General features: G+C 34.8%; 1 protein-coding gene and 1 non-coding gene across 4 annotated transcripts in view; one reads left to right on the forward strand and one right to left on the reverse strand.

Annotated features, from left to right (window-relative positions):
• The window catches only part of PRKG1 (protein kinase cGMP-dependent 1), a 1,140,935-nt gene that overhangs the window by 900,813 nt on the left and 217,737 nt on the right, over window positions 1-22,385 (forward strand). The window lies entirely within an intron of this gene.
• Window positions 1,448-1,578, reverse strand: LOC141572972 (small nucleolar RNA SNORA26). Its single transcript, XR_012498561.1, has one exon. It is a non-coding gene; the product is annotated as a small nucleolar RNA SNORA26 (small nucleolar RNA).

The raw sequence follows: 22,385 nt of genomic DNA on the forward strand, positions 1-22,385 counted from the left end.
TGGGTATAATATAATATAATATAATATAATATAATATAATATAATATAATATAATATAATATAATATAATATAATATAATAATATAATATAATATAATGTCAGGTCTTATATTAATTTTTGCTCCAAAAGATGCATTAGAGCTGATGGTCTAGCTAGGTCTTATTTTTGGGGAAACAGGTAGGATATATGTGATACTAGGTATAGAAGCAAAGTGCATAGAGGACATGGAGAAGGAAAACTTATTTCTTTGTGAGGTCTACTATCACAAAGGGTGAGATGAGAGATGATTTGGGAGATGTACATGATAGTCTGAACAATCTTAACTCCTTCAAATTCACATTAAGAAGACTTAACAACAACAACAACAAAAATTTCATATCAAGAGGCCTGGGGCTTTCAGTTATAAGACAAGAGCATGACAGTAGGTCAAATTCTGTCCTTGAATGATGTTTTTTCCTCTGTGCAGTGTCACTAGTGCTTCACGGAAGGGTACATGTCTGACATGGAGACATAAAGCACAGCACAGGGAATATAGTAAATAATATTGTAATAACTGTGGTGCCAGGTGGGTACTAGACTTTTTGGGGGCCACTTCATAAATTATATTAAAGTCTAAGTACTATGCTGTATACCTGAAACTAATATAATATTGAATGTCAACTGTAAATGAAAATAAACATTTTTTTAAAAAATATAAACATCAGAAAAAAATAAAGTGTACATGTCTGAGAAGAAGGAAAGTCCCATATTGGAATACATGCCAATCAAATTAATTGATTCATTTTTGTTAACATTTTTTCAGTTCCATAGCACATATATGTAGACAATAGTTCACTTTGAATTAGAATAATATTGAAGAACTGGTTTATTCATGAAGCACATTCTGGATTTTGATTCCATGCCTTACATTAAGTTTGTTCTTTTTCGATTTACACTAAATTCATCAAACCTTTATTAGGAAGTAACAAGAAAAGAGATTAGCCCTTGAGCAGAAGTGCTCATGGACTATTTGGCGAAAATAGTTCAGGTTTAGTTCACTTATTTCATGTGACTGACAGAGGCATAGCATACTTAACTCTGATCAGCTGCATAAAATTCAGAGCACCTCAGAGAGAGCAAAATCCTCGGGTGTCCAGAATATTATGCATATGTTATTGATATCAGTGTTGAAAGTGTTATCCGTAACTTTATTTAAATGACTGTGATTGCTGAAATATTTTGCAGTGCTAAAAATGTGAGCTCAAGGACAGAGCAAGAGAATTGTATCCTTTTTTTTTTTTTTAAGATTTCTTTGTCGGCTCTTAGCTCATCAGCTGGGGAAAAGAAAACCTCATCATTTTCTTAGGTTTGATTTTGAGGTTGGGAAAGTTACAGAAGTTTGCTTTGAAGTAATACCTTTTTATTTTATTTATTTATTTATTTATTTATTTATTTATTTATTTATTCAGCTGTGACTCCAGACAGGATCCAAAGAGGAGTTTTATAATCTCTTCTCTGGGTTTTATGGAGACTTACCTACTTTACCTTTCTGTGTTAGCCTCTTAAGGCACTGGGTAGTAATACCTTTTTATAACCATTTGTTATCTATTCATAGTCCCCTGCCATTAAAAAAAAAAATGATTGTGTTAAGTTTTAAGTATGAAATGTATTGCCAATATAAATAAAGAACACTTAAGCTACATTAAGGGATCATTCACTTAGTTCCCTATGGCCATTTTACTTTGTGTATGTTTTTAGAGAGAAGAGGTCCAAAGATTACGATGAATAATGGAAAGTTTTTGAACTACGGATCGACAACTTATGACTTTTAATTTTGAATGACTCTTGTAGTGACTTCCTCCCAACAACATACCAACCAAAACCGTAGTGTCCAGGAGAATTTATTTTAAGATAATCACATAAAACAAAGAAGACAGTCACTTCAAAAGAGATAGTTTCCAAATGTAAGTGGAGAAAGAAGTCAAAAACACTATGATGTTTGATGAGCATTTTCTCAGAGATTTGGGCCAATTAGGAGAATGCTAGATGATGTGAGCTATGAATATCAAGTTTCCTTTGGCTGAAGACATAGTTATGCTGAGATGCTGAGCACCAGCTGCCAGAGACAAAGTCATAATGGACTGAACCCTGTGAAAACACCTGCTCCAAAGTGAACTTTGGTCCCTTAGACTTGAGTTATTTGACTCTTCAGAGCAGCCTTCACTATGATAACAGATGTACTGGATTAGAAGTGAAACCTCAGCTGCAGGGCTGTTTCATACCCAGGCAGCCCAGAGCCCATGAGATGTTAGAACTTGCTTGTTCCCATGGAGGAATAAGATGCCTCTTTCACAGCAGCTGGCATTGTGGACATTCTTCCATGCAAAGAATAGATAAAATAGGCTTCTATCTTGAGTAGTCACACTTTGCTGATACAAGAGCTCTTAAGAAATATAGGGAAGTCTGTTGAGTTCATTTCTTCAATACTCTCTTATTGTACTGATGGTTGGTAATTGTAAAAAAGTTACCAATGGGAATGAGTAAAGAACACTTAGTTGTGATGCTTGCCATATATTTGCGGTTGGTTAATACATAAGCATTATATCTGCAACTAGAGTTAGGAATCAAAGCAAAAAACTTGTCATATTTGGAAATTACAAATTCTATTAAAAGTTTCAAATACATATCTTCAAGTTGTATGTTTGACTTTTAAATTTGAGGTTAATTAAGTATGTAATTAAGTATGTAATTTTATGATGCTCTTGATGTAAATGATATCCAGGAAAGAAAGGAAAGCTGTCTATGAATTGCCTATGCATGTTCCATATACCTTTTTCTTACAGATTTTTGTTTGGGGAAGGTGTCTTTTTCTTGTTGATGAGTAAGAATTCTTTATACTTTTTAAACACTAATCTTTTGCCAGTTATATATTTGCCCCTTCTCTGTAGCTTGTCTCTCTTCACTTTAAAATAATAAGGCCCTTGGTCTATAAAATGTTTTTTTTATGTTAATTTAAATATAGATTTAAATTTTAATTAAAATATCAATCTTTTATTTTATGGTTTGACCTTTACAGTGAAATTAGTAGGGGGCAATTGTAGGGTGTTAAATAGTGGAGAGTAACATCATCAAATATATGTTTTGTTAAATATTTTTATTAAAATATAGCTAACATACAATATTATATTAGTTTCTGATGTACATCATAGTTGTTCAACTATAGTACTCACCTGGCACTATACATAGTTATTGTCATATTATTGATTATATTTCCTATACTAAACAAATGATCACCATATGTCCAGCAACCATCTAGCACTGTACCACGCCATCACAATATTATTGACTTTTATTTCCTTTGCTGTATATCCCGAAGATTTCTTTGTTTTATTCCTGAAACTTTGAACCTCTTATTCTCCTTTATCTTCCCCCCCTTTTTAAATTTTCAATTACAGTTGACATTCAACATTATTTTGTATTAAGTTCAGGTGTACAGCGTAGTGGTTAGACATTTATATAATTTATGAAATGATCCCCCTGACTAGTACCCACCTGGCACTATACATAGTATTACCATATTATTGATTATATCCCCTATGGTTTACTTACATCCCCATGACTATTTTATAACTACCAATTTGTATTTCTTAATGCCTCCACCTTTTTCACCCTGCCCCAACCCCCTCCCATCTATCACTCCGATAGATCTATTACCCATATGACACCATACGTAGTTAAATATGTGTTTTTTAAAAAATCATTCTTGTCACATGGGGAGTGGATTGGAAGGGGCAAGATGAGGCAGGACAAAATAGATAGAAGTCATGTAATAATTCAAGGTCGAGTTGCTGGCAACTGAGACCAATGTAATGATAATCCCTATACTACGCATCTCCAGAGATGAAGAAAAGTAAATTCAAGGTAAATTAAGAAGGTAAACAGATTCCCTGTAGTGCCAATCAATAACTCTGGCTATTACCTCTATAGAAGTCCCATAAAAGGCAACTTAAAAGTTCTGAATAGAACATTTCACCTACGACCCATCTTTTCTTTGAGAAATGTCTCATAGTTCACTGAGTAGCATGAGTATCATGAGCCTAGGAACAATTTAGGGAATTTCTAAAGTCAGCATGGAAGAAAATAATCTGCTAAAAGCCAGGACAACCTTTACAGAGTGACCTTCTCACAGCAATGATTCCTTGTCCTTGTAGTCTTTCATTATCCAAAACATTTCACCTACCTCTCTAAAATGTCATCATGGAGCATTGACTTTAACAGATATTCACAGGATTAACAAACTGCTTAACAATACAAATGGTTCATTCTGGAAGTTTAATCATTCACACATTAGTGTCAATATATTTAATCGGATTTCTGGCTGACATCATCTGCACTAAAGTAAAAGGGAGTTTTTATTGACAGTACGGGAAGTGAAGTCACTTTGGAGGTCTTATGGATTGAGACAGATTTATCTGACTATATCCATTGTGTGAGTATGTAAGTCAGCTTGAGATCCTAGTGCTCGAGGGAGAAAAGGAGATGGAATTCTGCATTTTTAGAGTTGTCTGCAAAAACAAAATGTTGTCTCCGAAGTGAAAAAACAGCTTCTTTTGCATTTTTCTTTTCTCCTTTTATCTCACTCTCCATTCTTTAGTTTGTAAATTTGATCATTATTTGCCTGATCTTGGTATTTTGATGGTATTAACAGAATTCAAGTTTAGACTGTCAAATGGGTAAATTGGATTGAGTGGGTGAGTTTGGGAGTTAAAATGTTATTTATACAATTATTTCATAGAGAAACATACATTCTAAGTTCCAAATACCAACTCAAAAAGTAGAAATGTTGGAAACTCCGCTTATAATTTGAGAACTATGATAACCTCTTTTAAGTGTAGTTAAGTTTCCCTATCTGTTTTAATTTAGAGATGGAAATCGTGCATCTATTCTCTATGTAGATTAAGTCCATTAATAAATCGTGGGGTATGTGATAAATCCACTTTGTGTTCTTTCCTGTGCAGCAGTGGTTTTCAACCTGAGATCTATGAACCCACTGAAATTACATGCCCTATTTTGTGAGCAGATGTGTGAGTGTGGGAAAACACATAGGGAAAGAACATACATTTCATGGTCTCTTCTTCCCCATCATCATCTACTAATCTGAAGATCTCCTATTTCTTTAACATATTCAGCTTCTTTCTTCTTTGGAAATACTTTGAAGGTATGGAGGAAGAAAATATTATTTTTATTTGCTTGTGATGATTACTTAAGAAGGCACTGGTATGACTTCTATAAGACCTATGGCATTATTTTTCCCTATTCCCACTTCTGTTGGTCTGGGCTTTAAATCTCTATAATGACTTCTAGATTACTCTCCAGCAGTCCAGAACTATGCAGTCTGCTCTCCTGGATTAATCAGGCCTAAAACTGTATAGAATATGTGTGTCTCTGTGTGTACATACGTATATGTGTGTATATGTAAATGTAGATATATATAATATTTTTCTCAAATGCCTCGACTAAGTTGAATTTTTTTTTTAACTTGGACATAAACTAGATAATTGTTTTCATAACATAGATAATTCTTTTCATATCCAGTCAGTAAAAGAAAATAGGTGTCTAGAGTGATGAGTTCATTTTAAATTGATCTTGACAGTTTGATTAAGAAAACATGTTATTAGCTTGATATGTGCAAAACTCAGGCTGAGATTTGAGTCCAAGTGCTTTCTTTTTACCTGCTGAGGGGAAGAATCAAATTCAAAGCATTCTTTGAAATTACCATCTGAATGAGGCCTAAGATATAATGTATAAACTGTTCTTATAATTACCTTTTATGAGAAGAAACTATTACTGAGTAGTTTGTAAAATTTTTCTCATTATCTAGCTTATACACATGGAGCTTTAAGATAGGTTCCCAGCACAATTTTGTAACAGTTTTCTCCTTTCCTTATTCCGGGCTGCTTATTTTGTCTTAAATAGGTCTAGCTCAGTGTGACAGGCTGGGATAAATCTATACTGTGCCGTGATAAATCTTCTCATTAAAAAAATTAAAAATACAGTTTACAGAGCTGTCTTCAGAGCCATGTGCGACTAACAAAAGGAAAAGACATTGTGAACAAGAAACTTGGACCCGGGGAGTAATCTAGTAGGATCATTAATAAAAGTTTCCATTTATTTAGCTCTTGTGCTTATTTTATGTAGCACTTATTATTAACCCATTGAGTAAGATTATTATCATCCATGTATTATACATGATGAGACTGAGGCTGAGAGAGGTTGAATAACTTGCTTTAATTTACAGTTGCTTGCAAGTGGCAATGCCAGGATTCCAACTCTGATAGGGTTATACAGAGGATTTAAAGAGCTGGTACAGGTGAGATACTCAATCCAGAGGTACTCTGGCAACATCACTCATTGGGTGAAGGAGGAGCAGTGACTGCAGAAGTAGCAGCCGCAGCAGTGTCTCTTTCAGTTCAGTGATCTACATACCCTTTCACTCTAGCATTTCATCCAGATGGCTCTATCATTCTGAGTGTTTTTATTTGCATGACAATTGTGAGGTTGACTTAGAGCCTTCTGTTCTGATGTTCTTCCTCATTATCTTGACACCGCCTTTATAAATTTGCAACTCTAACCCCCACCTTTAGGACTGTCTCTGGTTCAGTGATTCATCACCACTAAGCCATTCTTAGGGACTTTCTTGCTAGGTTAACTGCTGCTCTGAAAGATGGTGTCTCTCCAACAGTTGGTGGCCTAAGCCACAGGTGTTCTCTGTGAGGAAATAGAACAGGATTTAAGGATGCTCAAAGCTCTGTTCTAAAAGCAGGAAATCATTCACTTCCTTGTGAAGATAAGCATTTCTCATCTCTCTGAGAATGCCACACAGTCCTCAATCTGATCTTCACTCCCAAACTTCTGCTGCTGCTCTGGTTTTCTTTCTCCAGACAAGTTTGAGGAACTTAGTCTACTTTCTTCTTTCTCATCCTGGTGATTTATATTTACAACGTTCTAGGGGTTTATATTTACAAGGCTTGGTTCTAGAGTGTAATTCACTTACCTCGAATTTTATGTTAGACAGTAAGTCTTTCAAGCCTTCCTCCCTGTCTTTTGGACAGCATATGGGAGAAAACCACATTGATCCATTTCTCCATGTGGTCCTGTATCCCTGACAAATGTCTTCTTCTACAAGTGGTTGTCCCTATTATCTCAAAGAGGCAGTATGTATCTCTAAAGACCTCCCAAGTAGGTATTATTATTGCTATTTTTCTGCCTATCCAAGAACATCTTTGAGCATTTTCTCACAGGACTTAGTGATTTTCTTTGTTCCTATTTCAGCTGTAGGACTAGTCAATTTCCAAGCTCTGCTGTCATCCCCAGTGTGAAAGCATAGATTTTTCTAACTGAAAAAGACTGAGCAGTCCCTGGGAATGAGCCTTGCTCCTGAGGTCCTCAGTGTCTTCACTCCTTCCAATATTGTTTTCTCCCTAGAACTGTGTGTTCTTTCACAACCACCAGGAGGGGAGCCTGTGTTATTGTTTCTTCATATATCGAAATTCGCCTGTTGAGCTTTTCTAATCTAGTGAAAAAATACTCTCTTATTCAACATGTGGAACATTGATATATGCTCCCTGAAGTTGAAAAAAGGCTCTACTTTTATCACCTTGACAAAGGAACATAGGAAACGGACGATAGTTCTACAAGGAAAAGGGAAACAGGCAATTCGACTTTCCCAGTCACTCTCATTATCATTTTATGAATGCTTACATACCCATCGGGTACCTTACAGACATCAGCTTGTTTAATCTTTGGTAACCCTGATAGGTACTTGCTATCATCTCCATTTCATATTCATAGAAACTAGATTCGGAGATGTTTAATTACTTGCTTATGATCACATAAATCTTAAGAGGCAGAGCTTTGATTCAAACTATTTCTGTTGGTTCCCCAGCTGATGCACTTTTTATTCTGTCTAATATTGACAGAAAACTTTTTGAGTAACTTTGAGACCACTGAAACCATTTTGAACAAAATGTTATGGTTAATGAATCGTACATGGTACATGCTTGATAACATGCCTGTTATAATAGTGAATAAGACATAAGCAGGGTCATATCACACAGGATCACGTAGTTACGTTGACTTTATCTAGAAAGTTAGGCAACTTTAATGACTTTTTTTCTTAATGCAAAGAATAATGGTAGATTATAGGTGAATATTATTCATTATCTACAAATTTCTCAGTAGACAAATCTTGACATATAAGATAGGCCAACAAAATTTCCTATTTCTCTGAAGTGATATAGCATTAAATATTTTTATATGAGTGCATATATGTTCCCTTTATTGATTTGTGAGAGTTAAAAAGTATATTTCACCTACTGATTCCTTCTCAGTTGCACATACTAAAAACTTCAAATTTTGTTGTTTTATCACTTCATGGTAATTTGATGAGTAGAAAATTACTATTTTATATGATCTAATTTATCAATGCTTGTTTTACATTTTATATGTACTTATAGGATACATGTTTTTATAGGATGTAAATGTTTATATTCTACATATTTTCTTACATTGTCTACAAGAAGTATTATAATTGATTTGGGGGTCTGGTGTGTGGTAAGGGTCCAATCTCATTTTTTTCCATATGTTGTATCCAATTATTCCAGTACTATTTATTGTAAAGTTCCTTTATCTACCAACTAATAATATGCATTGATACCACTGTCATAAATCAAATATATATATATATATATATGTAAACTTCTGGTTTTTGGTGAGTGGGGGGCTTTTCTTTAAAACATTAAATCAGAAATTAATCAAGTTATAACCAAATGCAACAATTGCTGGGCTAAATTATAAGCATGGATTAAAAAGAAGAGGTTATTGCATTTATATTCTGCTCCAAACTACATCTCAGTTACGAATGCAGCTGTCCACACTTTACTCTTTTGTTTCTAATTCCAAATACAGGTTGAAGGCATTACATTGTCCAGGACAGAGCTACAAATTGTGTCAGAGGGACATGCCTGGAAAGGATGCCATTTGTTAAATACCTCACTATGAGGGAAATAGCCCACGTGATGGGCTTTTAGGGGCCGGACTTTGTAAAGCTCAGCACTCATAAAGGAAACCCTGCCAGCTACAGAAATGTTTTAGAGTTAAAATTGCACCCAGACCAGAGCAAACATGAAATCCACTTAAATTGAAATTTAAAAATATACAGAGGGTGACAAAAAAATATATACGTATTTTAAAATAACATCTCTTAAAATGTATTTACATTTTTTGGGCACCTCCAGTATTTTCATTATTATTTTTCAGATATATCTGCATCATCTATATTCATATCTATATCTATATCTATATATTGGAAAAATGGATGGATATGTATTTTAATGACATATCCTGAACTTAACGTCTTTTCTTTTGGAAAATTCAAAAATCATTGATATATGTTATCCTTTTCTTCAGAATACTATACATATGCCATATGAAGGAATATATATATAATATATATATATAATATATATATATATATTATATATATATACACACACATATATATTTCATTTTTTGTAGGACCTTTGACAATTTAAAGATGTACATCCATAAAAATTCAGACACAGTTGTATTTTACCAGTATCCAGTATAATTTGAGTATCTTCATGCATTTTAAGGAAATAAGAAATCAAAAGTTTATTTTTCTCTTTCAATGATAGAGTCAATATTTTTAGACAAAATGTAAACAAAAATAATAACACAATTAAAGGATAATCAAATTAAGCAGAATGTGGCATCACATTTTTGACAGAAGGAATATTTTCCAATTTATAGTGCTGCAATAAAAGTTTCAATTTGGCTTTTTAGAGTCTTAAGGAATACAATAACCATTTCAGAATTTGTAATGCATTTTGATCTTTTGATATTTTATTGTTGTTTCATAAAATGAATTCACTCCCTTGCCATTATATGTTTTTCAAAGCAAATTGCAGGTAAAGTGCAGCTCTGTGTTTATGTGAGATCCTAAAAAGACAGAGCTTGGGGTGATGCATATGTAACTTATGTTTAGCTGCATTGTTTTATGATAGGCCTTAAGAAGGCATGAAAGGGTAAGTACCATACAAAACAGGAAAATGCATTATTATTTGGGGTATTTGTACATAAACATTGGAGCCATCAAAAATAAATGAGATAGTCTTAACATGTATAAGTGATTTCAAAAGATAACAGAAATTTTTCTGTAAGTTAAAAGATAACATTTTACGATTGCAAGGTGATGGTTTTCCTCATTGTGGATTTTCATCTTTCCTCGAGCTACTCCAGAGGAATCTAAACTTAGAAGGTGGGAAATAAAGACTGGCATTTATGAGATCCTGGCCTATATTTTATTGAAAAAGTATGGTGCATACTTTCATGTTAGCATTCTCCTGGGTAATACAGAATTCATTCTTCATCAATGCAAAATTTCAAGGGTCTTTGAAGAATTGAACTTCTCATAACTCAGTAAATTCTACCTGTTTCTCCTCTTCAACTACCTCCTCCTTTTATGACACCATGGCATTTTCATTTCTTTGTTCTTTTTTTGCTTTGGAATCTGCATGTACACGCATATACACACATATATACATACTCTCACACATTTAATTAGTAAGGGCAGATGGTTTAAGGAAATATCACAATGGCCAGGTATCAAATTAAATTCACCTTCCAGCTACTAATCATTTACATGTACTAAAATCCCTTTACAACCAAGAAATCAAAAGCCCTAGTAATGTAACAGATTGAGAGTCATCAGGAGAATCTGAAATTGAGCAACTCATAAAATGAAATCAGCATTCTTATGTAAGTTAAAAGGGAATACTCAAAAATATATTTAAACAACAAAACGAAAATAAAAATAACATCTACCACCACTAGGAAATAGGTTTACACACAGAATTGCCATCTCAGCCACACACATTTATTTAATATGAACTGTTGTTTATTATTAAAATCCTTGAATCTTAATAGTAGAGTATGGAATTCAGACCCATATGTTTGTTTTTGTTGTGTGTTAGAGAGAGAGTGTGTAAATAATGTAAAATCTCCTTTATCACTAATAAATGCTATTCTGCTAGTAGTTATTCAAACTGTTGTCCTATTAGGGATATGATGATAAGGAGTCAAAGCTAATGATCATATTTAACAACAAAATAATGTACGTTCTTTATATTACTTTACAGTATATATTTTTAAAATTGTGTAAGCATACAGTAAATAGCTACAGAAAACAAGTTTAATGTTGCCTCTGCATCTCTTCCTTCAAGGAAGGAAGAGAAAACAGAAGCCATGAGATAAGAATTTAATATGATCGGTGGAAAGGAAGTTAATTTAGTAACTATTAGGGGGACTCATAAACCCATTTCCTGTCTTTCCATAAGAATTCCCAAATCCTATTATTCTTTCTAAATCTGTGGTGAATTATTTCAAGACTAGTTTTAATGTAAGGGATTAAAACCCTATAATTATCCTACTAATTGGCAAAAACTTCAGATTTACATTTTTGATACTACCCTCCCCCCCTTTAAAAAGGGATTACATTAACAAGTTATTTTCAAGTCTATTAATTACTAGGCACATTTCTGGTTTTGGGAAATTCAAATCTGTCTTTGCTCTTGTAGTCACTTCTCAAGCTTTATACCATCTCTATGCAATTTTATGGAATGATTTTTGTTTCTATTTAGAACTGAGATGATTGTGTGTGTGTGTGTGTGTGTGTGTGTGTGTGTGTACACATATATAATTATTTTTGTGTAATTATTTTATGTGATACATTGGCACCTCCTTTTCTACCTTTGATTTTTCTTTCCTCCCTTCCCTCCATTTTCTGACAAATGTTGACATAAATGTGTTCAATTAAAATGACATTCCAATCTTAAATGACTTATTTAGCAGAAACAACAAAATAATGTACCATTATGTAGGCTGACTAATGCTTGAAATTGTTCCAGTTAAGGATAGAGTGTAACCCTGAGTTTTTGTATTCCTAATCATTGAATAGGAGTTTTCTTTTCATTGGTTGTGCCATTGCTTTGCACATAACTAACACTCTATGTAATATCATTGTGATGGAGGGTACAAATTCCATAGAGAAAGTGAGGATGGACAGAGAGAACCACAGAGGACAAAGAAGATGCATTTTGTTATGTGTCAATATACAAATATCAACAAACTTTCCCCCCCACACACAAATAGTAAAAACAATATGTAACATCATTAGCAACAGCTTTTATTCTTCCATTTTCCCCAGTTCCCTTATGATTTCCCAGTGACATACATGATTACACTTAGAAGCATTTTTTCAATGTATGAACAAAGATTTTTTTCCCTTCCACACAATACAGCTAAAGAAATATTAAGCAAAAGTGTGAGAATAAACATAATAGACTTTTGAGTTGTGAAAGTCAGTATAATGTGAGATTGTGGTTTTAAGGAGTGATGGTTATTGGTTTATGAATCTTGTTTCGTTTACTACCCTCAGCTCTACATTTCTGTTATTTCCCTCATCAAATCTTTCCTTACAATCCGGCATGCTGTCTAAGCCTGTGAATTCTTTTCTCAGTGCCAGCCCAATGTTACTCTCTTTTTATCGCTAAGACTCAAGGTGTACCAAGTGAAGGACTCACATTTTTCAGAGACAGGGTCTTAGCGGTGCCCCTACTTAACTGATACATTTGAAGAAGCCACTTAACCTTGTTGGAATCTAGTTTCCTTAATTATAATTCATCACAGTTTCCTAATTGACCTATGGTCCAATCCTTTAAGCTTTGGTGATTCATTTATTTTGAGTGTGTGCTCTTTTTAGGCCAAACTTTATTATCTTCAAACTCTATTTTCTTTACAAATCTAGGTGTTTTATTGTGGAAATAAAATAGAAGTGTGGATAAACAAGTGATGAAGGAAACAACTTAGATAAGAAATATTGTAAGAATGGTAGTGGTAAAGAAGTTTTAAAGTCTTGCCTGAACCTTTTTGCCCTTTTGTTGCCTCTGCCAGCAGTCGTGGCTTTCATATATATACACTCATTCAGCAAAAATTATTGAGCGCCCTCCAAAGACAAAGCATCGTTAGGCTCTTGGCACCCAGCAGATGAAGCAGACTCAGAGTCAGGGATATCAGTCTGGGGGAGACACAGACCAGAAAGCAGACGTTCTCTCTAACTGAGCGATGCAAAAACTGTTATGGGCACAGTTAGGAGGCATATAGAGGTTGGTCCACCAACAGCCTGGAGAAACCATTCTTCAATTTTCCCTATTCCTCCCCTTGTATTTCCTCAACCCATCCACATCCTTCTAAATCCCTTATTGTAGGCTAGTCCTTCAAAATGGGCTTTGGAGTCAGACTCCCTGCAATGGAATATCAGCTCCTTTATCTAGTTACTTTGTGGCCCTGAGAAGTCATTTAACCCTTTTCAGTTTTTACAGCTGTAAAATGGGAATAACAACTGTGCATAGGTCATAGGATTATGAGGGCTAAATGTGATGCTTTACATATAATGTTTAGTATAGTTCTTGAATCAAACACTCAATAGAATAACTTTCATAAAGTTACCTCTACGTTTGCCCCTTTAAGTGTTGTAAGGGGACATTGGCTCAATCTAAAATCATTGAGATGTTTCTCTTCAAAACACTCTTCTCACAAGCCATATTTTGCCTATAAACTCTATGATAACAGGGATCATAACTTTTTTAAATTATATTTTCAAATCCGAATACAATGTGAGCACAGATAAATATTAGAAGAAGAAAGGATTTAATTTGAGGTGTCAAAAACACAATAATGTCAACTTCTTGTCAATAAATGGGTAGAAATTCCTTAGATTCATTAAAACAGGATATAGACCAAGCACAACTAACACATATTAGCTAAAACCAAGGCATCTTTACGACTCTTTAGCATCTCCTGAGACCTGATCCTTCCATCCTCCCAGAACCCACCCAGAAAAAAATGACCCCCAACTACTGGAAAATGTGTGAACAGAATCCAACAAATAATTTCCCCACATATTTTATGGAGCTTATTTAACTTCATTTAAAAACACATACCAAGAAGTGTCACAGTTGGGGTTTTTGTGTGTGTGTGATCTTTCTCAAGGATTGGTGATTAGTTGCACAGAGTGCCCAGAAGTGGTAAGAGGGAGACTTCACATTTTACTTAATTTACTAGCTGCTATTTTGCTGGCATATTAGTCAGCGTGTACTATTTTTGGGATTAAAATATGGTTTGAAAAAAGTTCTACCATTATGAATATAGTTTTGCTTGAATCCTCCCTTCACCCTCTTTTCAATTACAGTTTTAGGGTCCCACAAAATGTATTTTCTTTCTTATTTAGTACTCTACATAACTCTTCATGGACAAGCTCTTTGTAAGGTTTTGCTTAAATTCTTTTTTTGCGTCCTTAAGCTTTCTTTTCTTTTCACTAAAACTGATATAGTTAAGAAATTCCATATATAACTATGTGGCATTTGTGATTTATACAGTGTAGCAATGTCACTTATGGACAAATAAAGGGTAACATCCATTTTTTTAGAAATGGTTTATCAGAGCTCCTTTTAGAAAATGCTCTCACCCTACCCGTAGAAGGCCTCTAAAGTAATGTGTTTGAGTGTTTGCAAACCATTCTACAAAGAACAGGGTTAAGGACAGAGAGAAATGTAATTTGTACTCATAAAGAACATCTAACTGTTGTCATAACTTCCACTTGTAGTTACTTGGGACCTGAGGCACATTCGTTCACTCTTCAGCTTTTCTTCCTTTCTTGCAGTCTTAGAGGTTTCCCCCAGAATGTGAGTTCTTTGAATATGAGTGCGACTTTTGGTAGAAAGATTCCCAACATTTAGAATATTCATAAGCTGGTAAAAATATGGGTCTGGCCAGACTTCAATCAGAGTCTGACATGAGGAAAGTCTGGGATGAACCCTGAGTCACCAACAGGCTAAGAGCAAAACTAAATGTATTAAAAGGTTAGAAGCATGAGGACAATGACAGTGCCTGACTTGCCCAATCATCTAAAAAGGGTCAGCAAACTTTTTCTTCAGGGCCTAGATGAATATTTTCAGCTCTGTGGGCCACACAGTCTCTGTTGTAACTTTGAGCTTTGTCACGTAGCATCAAAACAGATACAGACAATACATGCATAAATGGGCATGGCTGTGTCCCAATATGACTTTTCAAGAACCTGATATATAATATTTTCTGGAAAAAACAAACAAACACAGTTCAAGTCATGACTATATCATGCCCCCCTAGTCCCCCCAACAAATATACACTCCTTTCTCCACTTAACCCAGGCATAAAAGCAGAGGGGAACCTCAAGTAATCCGGATAAGCCCCTGGCCTTCCCAGCCTCTACGCCTGCCATTGATATAAACTACTGGTGAAAAGCATGGTATAAATTCTGATTTTTTTTTGTGTGTGTGTGTGTGTGCTGAAGACAGCGTCCCATTATCCATTGCCTACAACCAATGTTATTAACCTGGTTTTAGGGAATAGCACTGCAATACTCAAAACACAGCCATAATGAGTGCTTCAGAAAGAAAAAGCCAGACTTGGTGACTGTGATGCTGAAAAAAACCTCTCTGACTCCTAGAGACTTCCAGCCTTTGTCGTTCTAGTCAGTCTCTTGCAGGGATGTTTGTTAACGCAAATGTTACAGATCTCTCATTCTTGGTTAAAGCATGAAAATCTGTTCTGTCAGTATTGGACAGTTCTTTCCACTCTGTCATGTGTAGCAAGTAGGAGCCAGCACTTAATTTTAGAACACTGACTGCCCAGAGCGAAATGTGGCATGATTAGTTTGTGTTCATTAAGTGTTGGTGGATGGATTTGGGTCTGCTTGAGTTTGCCAAACAGCCTGAAGTAAAATTTCGTAAATTGTTTTTTTTCCTTTAAATTTGTGCCTTTAGGGAAAAATCCAGGCCTTATTTTTAGAATTCATTTTTCAAGCTGCATGGTTCTGGCCTGGGTAGATCAGCTGGAGTTAATGAGCCTGTGGGTGTTTTGCCAGACATCTACATGTGCTTTTATTGTCCTCTCCAACTACTTTACTTCCCCAAAATATGTGTCAGTGGTCAGGAGGAGGACCAGAATAGCTTACATGGATAATTACACAGAATTTTTTTTTCTTTTCCTCCAATGGTGAAATAATTTCCTTTCCTCGTTTATTTTTTATTTTTTCTAAGACCTTGAGCTAAAATAATTCCCCCTCTACTCCCAACATGTACTTTGTTAGTATTATGTACTTTGTTACCATATATATATATATATATATATATATATATATATATATATATGTATATACACACACATGTATATATATAAACATATATACATATGTATATATAAACTTACACCCTATCTTCAATCTAGATAGAATACTTTGACACGATAAATTAGTGAACTTGGTGTCGGCAGTGGGGAGGGAAGAGGAAAAGACAGCGTTGGAATATAGTAGGTCTAGCATCAAGAAGAAGAATTTCAAGCATGACTCTAAAGTCTTTAATTTAGAAAAGTGAAAGATCAACCGACAAAATATGGACATTGGAGAAACTGCAATTTATAGAGGAAACTGATGTCACTTTTAGGATATGTGGAGTAGAAAATCATGTAGTCATTTAACATAGACTTCTGAAATCCTTTATCATGTGCCAGACATCTCATCACGCTCTGAAGATCCAACAATAAAACAAAAACAAAAGACAAAGAAAGAGACACACAGTCCCTGCTTTCATTCTGGTAGGAAGAGATGGAAAATAAGCAAAGAAGCATATCTGTGTTGTAAATACTCTAGAGTAAAAATCAAAAGCCACAGACAAACAAACAAAAAGAACAACAACAACAACAAAAACATGGCAAATACAGAATGAAGGGATAAGAGGAGAAGGAAGGGAGATGGATACGTTACTTGGGGTGGTCAGTTCTTCCTAAAAGGGTGATGTTTGAGCAAAGATCAGAATTAAGTGCCAGAGCTAACAGATGAAAACTTCTGGGGAGAGAACATCCAGGCCAAGGAAAGGGTAAATACCCTAAAGGGAGAAGGCACTTGGTTTTGTGACTGGAGAAGGAGCAAGCTTGCAAGTAGTAAGACTTAAAAGTGGAGAAAAAGGCATGCTAAGTGCTTTGGTTTTTATTTTCAGTGTGATGGGAAAACAATAGAAAAATCTGAGCCGAGAAATACAATGCTCTGGTTACAGTTGCAAATGTTCTTTCTGATTGCATTGTGGATATTTGAATGTATGTAGAACTGTCGGACACTAGGACGTGTAATGAAAGTGAGATGAATGCAGAAGTCCCGCTGGATATGGTGGTGGCTTAAAGAAGTAGATTATGATGAGAAGTGGTTGGATTAGGAAAAAAAAATGAAAGGCAGTGCTGACAAGGTCGTGTTGATGGGTGGGGTGCCATGGAAAGAGGAGTCAAAGATGATTTCAAGAATTGGGGTCTGATGTAAATGTAGGTGCTATTTCTTAAAGAGGGAAGGATAGAAGCAAGGATAGAGTTAGATGGGATGTAAAATATGAGTTTAGATGTGATAATTATAAAATACCTATTAATCATCCAAGTGGTGCTATGAATTAGGCCATTGAATGTGAGTCTGGAACTCACTGCTACAGAAGAGTGGCGATATAAATGTGGGTTTTGATGGCACATTAGGTGTTTCCTGGGATGCTGAGCAGGGGCAAGTTGCACAATTTCAGGAATCTATAACATTCCAGCTGTAATTTATTTTATCTTATTATTGCAAGAAATCAGAACTTCTCAGTTGTATAATGATCATATATATGTAATATATATATAATATATAATATATATATTATATGTATATTATATCAACATTAGGAAGTCTAAGAAACTATTTTTTTTGTCAAATCTATAAACTACAATTATACTTCTCTTTTATTTTCTGGGCAAGAGTCCACTCACTTCTGAAGTTCTAATATAAGCACTGGTTTGCTTAATTGAGGAGTGTTCGTTGGTCATCCACATTTGCTACTTCAAGTTCAGTACAGATCAACTAGGTATAACCTATAACATGCTTCTTTTTTTTTTTTTTTTTTTTTTTTTTTTTTAAGATTTAGTGTTTCTATGTGTTTCTAGTGTGAAATTACTAAACCATGAATTCCAAAAGCTTTTTAACAGCTTGTGTAATGTGGTGTTGGGCCAACATTTCCTCTTCACCTTGGTAGGATTCTCTTAATGAATGGACAAGAAACTATCCTTATTAATTCCATGGTTTTGAAAACATTTTTTTAAATGAAACTATATACGTTTAATATTTTTAAAAATAAGCGTATTCATGGAAAGTGTGACTATTTTCAAGACAAAGTTAGTTTGTTAAATACATTTTTCTTTACGGTGATATATGCCCATCTTTCATACATCAAAATACAAATTAGTTTCTAATTCTCTACCATCAAGATAGAATTAATTATATTTTAAAAGGAAATTGACTATACAGTCTCTTCTGAGGCTGTCATAATCCTCACAACTTAAATCTGTAGCTAAAAAAGAGAAAAGAAAAAAGAAAGACAGAACCTTTAAATTTTGTGAAATGTAACCTAGTTTCTTCCGTATTCTGAGAGTGGGGTACCTAATGTCCTTATTTATGATTTTGTGTTTAGCAATGTTGCACAAAAATTGTACCACACAGAGTTAAACTGGCTGAGAAGGTTTTACTTAAGACTATTGCGATAGGGGAAAGAAATTGAACTCAGCTCCTATGAAACAGAAGATGGGAGGGTTTTTAAGTGCTGGGTGAGTTAGTGGAAAAACATTGGAGCATATTAATGGGTAGATTGGTCAGTGTGATTAGGTCATCTGTGTTTGCTAACAGAGCCTGGGAGATAGGGGTGCTGTCTTTATTAATGATTATATTTTAAAGGGATGGCTCCCAGTTCCTTGAGGAAGACATAACTGGCCAGAGGCCCAGAGAAGATTTACATCTCAAAGGGGCAGAGAAAGAATTTATAGTTGTAAATTTTCTAAAGTAACTGCTCTGAGAAAAAAAGGAATATCCAGGTCCTGTAGTCAGGAAGAAGGCTGTCTAAAATTTAGTCAAGCTGCGGAGAGTTAAGGCTGGCTTGATTAGCACCTTATATTCTCTGTACCCATGAAGTACAGATATTCTCAGTCATTTACAGAGAAGGCACAGTCAAACCCCATGGAGGGATTTAACTCTGGAAAAAGAACAAAAAGAACTGTTGTGGCTATTAATCTTAGCCATATAATTTATCATAATGGATTTATCTTTCTCAGATTGCTTAAAGTCATTTGCTGGAGTTGGAAGAACTGCCCAAGACTTGACAGCTTTGGTTTTGAAGAGTTCTTTAGGCCCCAGAGAGTCAAAGATAAAATTCTCTGAGCTCAATGGCCTCAGGCAGTGGCTGAGCTCTAAATTCCTGTAACTTGCATTTCAAAGGCTCTGGAGTTCAGAGAAGTCCCCACAAATACAAACAATAGAGATAGGAGGGTATTCAGAAATTAAAAATAAAATAAAATAAAATACATTTACATTGTATTTGCTAGCAGAAATGTAGTTTAATATATTACATTTATTAGAAAGTTTTTTGACGTCTCTTTGTCTCAGTTCCTGAACTTGATTTTCTTTGCCTTCTGTAAAATTAGGGTAATAATATCATTTAAAAGTTAGTGTAAGAATAAATAGATCATATGAGATCTGACAATTAAGTTCTCAAACTTGTTGCAACAATGTTGCTAATAACCTTTTTTGATATCAGAGGGATTATTCATTATGAATTTGTACCAACTGGACAAACAGTTAACCAAGTTTACTATTTGGAAGTGTTGAAAAGGCTGCATGAAAAAGTTAGATGACCTGAACTTTTCACCAATTCCAGGCTCTTGCATCACCACAATGTGCCAGCTCACATAACACTGTCTCTGAGGGAGTTTTTAGCCAGTAAACAAATAACTGTATTGGGGCACCCTCCCAACTCACTTGATCTGGCCCCAATGACTTCTCCCTTTACCCAAAGATAAAGGAAATATTGAAAGGAAGACATTTTGATGACACTCAGGAAATCAAGGGTAATACTACTACAGCTCTGATGTCCATTCCAGAAAGAGTTCCAAAATTGCTTTGTGAAGAGTAGACTAAGCACTGGCATAGGTGCATAGCTTCCCAAGGGGAGTATTTCAAAGGTGACCACAGTGATATTCAGCAATGAGGTATGTAGCACTTTTTCTAGGATGAGTTTGCGAACTTAATTGTCGACCTCATAAAACTCATCAAAGTTTACACTTAAATAAATGTAGTGTATTTAATATCAACAATAAAATAAACTTCAATAAAGCTATAAGATAAGGCTGGGGGAGTCTCCCTGCATATTCAATATAAAACAAAGACCCACACCAAGATATCACATCAAGAAATTTTAGAACCCAGACAAAAAGAGGATACTAAAATCTTCCACAGAAAAAACAACAGCAGGTCTCAGAGGATCAAGAATAAAAGCATTGTAACCTGGAAAACAATGAAGTAAAATTCTGAAGGACAGTGTTGTTGCATCCAGAATCTGTATCGAGATAAACTACCATCCAGTGTGAGGGTAGAATAAAGACATTTCCAAAAAGATGTAACCCTTAAAAGTTTATCTCTCATTCATCCCTCTCTAGGAAGATACTACAGTGTATCTCCACCAGAAAGAATGAGCAATTTAATAGAGGGAAATGCACAGAGTTTGTACACTGAAAGGATCGTGCTAGAAGGAGATACTGGGATGACAACTATGTGACAGACTGGAAAGAGAGCAAACTGTACAGATGAAAACAGTAGAACAAAGAGCCCCAGGAAGGCTCTCATCAAGGAGAAAAAGAAAATTAATCAACTGTTTGATGTGTATGAACATACCGAGTGAAGATTTACTCTGCAGGCAAATAATCTTTGGAAGGATTTGTGAAAGGAACACAGACAACTAAGAAAACAAACAGAAAATAAGTATTAAAAAGAAAATTGCACAATAGTATATGATATAACTTACCCGTAAATAATATTTAGATGGTCATAAAAATTTAAACATTGAAAATTAATCCAAAATATTGGCAGAAGATGGAGGAAGAGAAGGATATTTGTGTTTATATGGATGCAGGGCAAACAGAAAGTTCATTAGTAATATATAAAAATAAGAATTGAAGTCACAGCAAAAATGTGTTATTTAGAAATATGGGAGTGTATTATAGAATAAACAGCAGAAAAATTTGATAATTATTATTGTACGGATGCAGGAATTTTGGGTGGTAAGAAATGGGGTCTTTTTCATTATTAGTCTTTTAGATTTCTTTTTCAAACTATGAAAAAGCATAGTTTTTGTTTTATTAAAACATGTTACCTGAAATGCGTGAGGGATACTATCCCAGTAGAAAAAAGTATATAAAGTAGATGATAAGAGCTGATCATTGGAACACATTAGATTAAGTACACTGGACACCAGTATTTCTTTAACGATTAATTGCCAAAGGCATGGGAGCATTAAACAAAATTACCTTATCCGTATTCTTCTGCCCACCTAATACAAAAAGGAATGAAGTATCGATTCAGGCTGTAACATGGATGAACCTTGAAAACATGCTGCATGTAAGAAGGCAAACACGAAAGGCCCCATGTTGTATGATTCCATTGACATGAAATGTCAGAATAGGCAAATCCATAGATAGAAAGTAGTTTACTGTTTGCCAAAGACTGGGAGAAGGTGGAATGGGGAGTGATGGCTGATGGGCACAGAGTTTTTTTGGGGGAGATGAACATAGTCTTGAATTAGATAGTGATGATGGTTGCACACCTATGTAGATATCCTAGAAGCCACTGAATTGTATACTTTAAAAGGGTGAATTTTATGGTTTCTGAGTTATATCTTAATTAAAGAAAATGTTTGAGACTGTATCTGCCAGGTGAGGTTATGTGAGTAAGAAAAGACATTAAATCTATAACTCACTCTACAGGAACGGCACTTGAGGAAGAAAGTAGTTTCTGAGGTCTGCATTTTTCCAGTTGGCTGGCTGTTTACCTCTAGGTCACTAGATAATTGGCCCACTGTACTGTTCAACTCCTCTGGGCACACACCTGATGGATGATAGTGACTGCAATCCCAAAGAGCCAGTGAAAGGGTTTTGGAAACTCAATTCAGAAGGTCATAGTGTGAGTGGAGGGAGGGGGAGAAGAGTGTGTTTTCTCTTTCAGTGAATTGCTACAAATCTTGTAAAGCAAAAGGCTTTCATTCTAGTAGGTGAATTTATAGATAGTAGATGCTGCTACAACCTCTGAATCTCTCAAGATAAGGCTTGAAGTATATATTTTTATAAATACCACATTTGATTTCTAATTCACAACGCAGGATGAGAACGACTTTTCTAA

The sequence above is a fragment of the Rhinolophus sinicus genome, chromosome 15 (genome assembly GCF_057876585.1).
Source record: "Rhinolophus sinicus isolate RSI-liver-muscle chromosome 15, RSI-T2T, whole genome shotgun sequence".
In the NCBI taxonomy this organism is placed as follows: domain Eukaryota; kingdom Metazoa; phylum Chordata; class Mammalia; order Chiroptera; family Rhinolophidae; genus Rhinolophus; species Rhinolophus sinicus.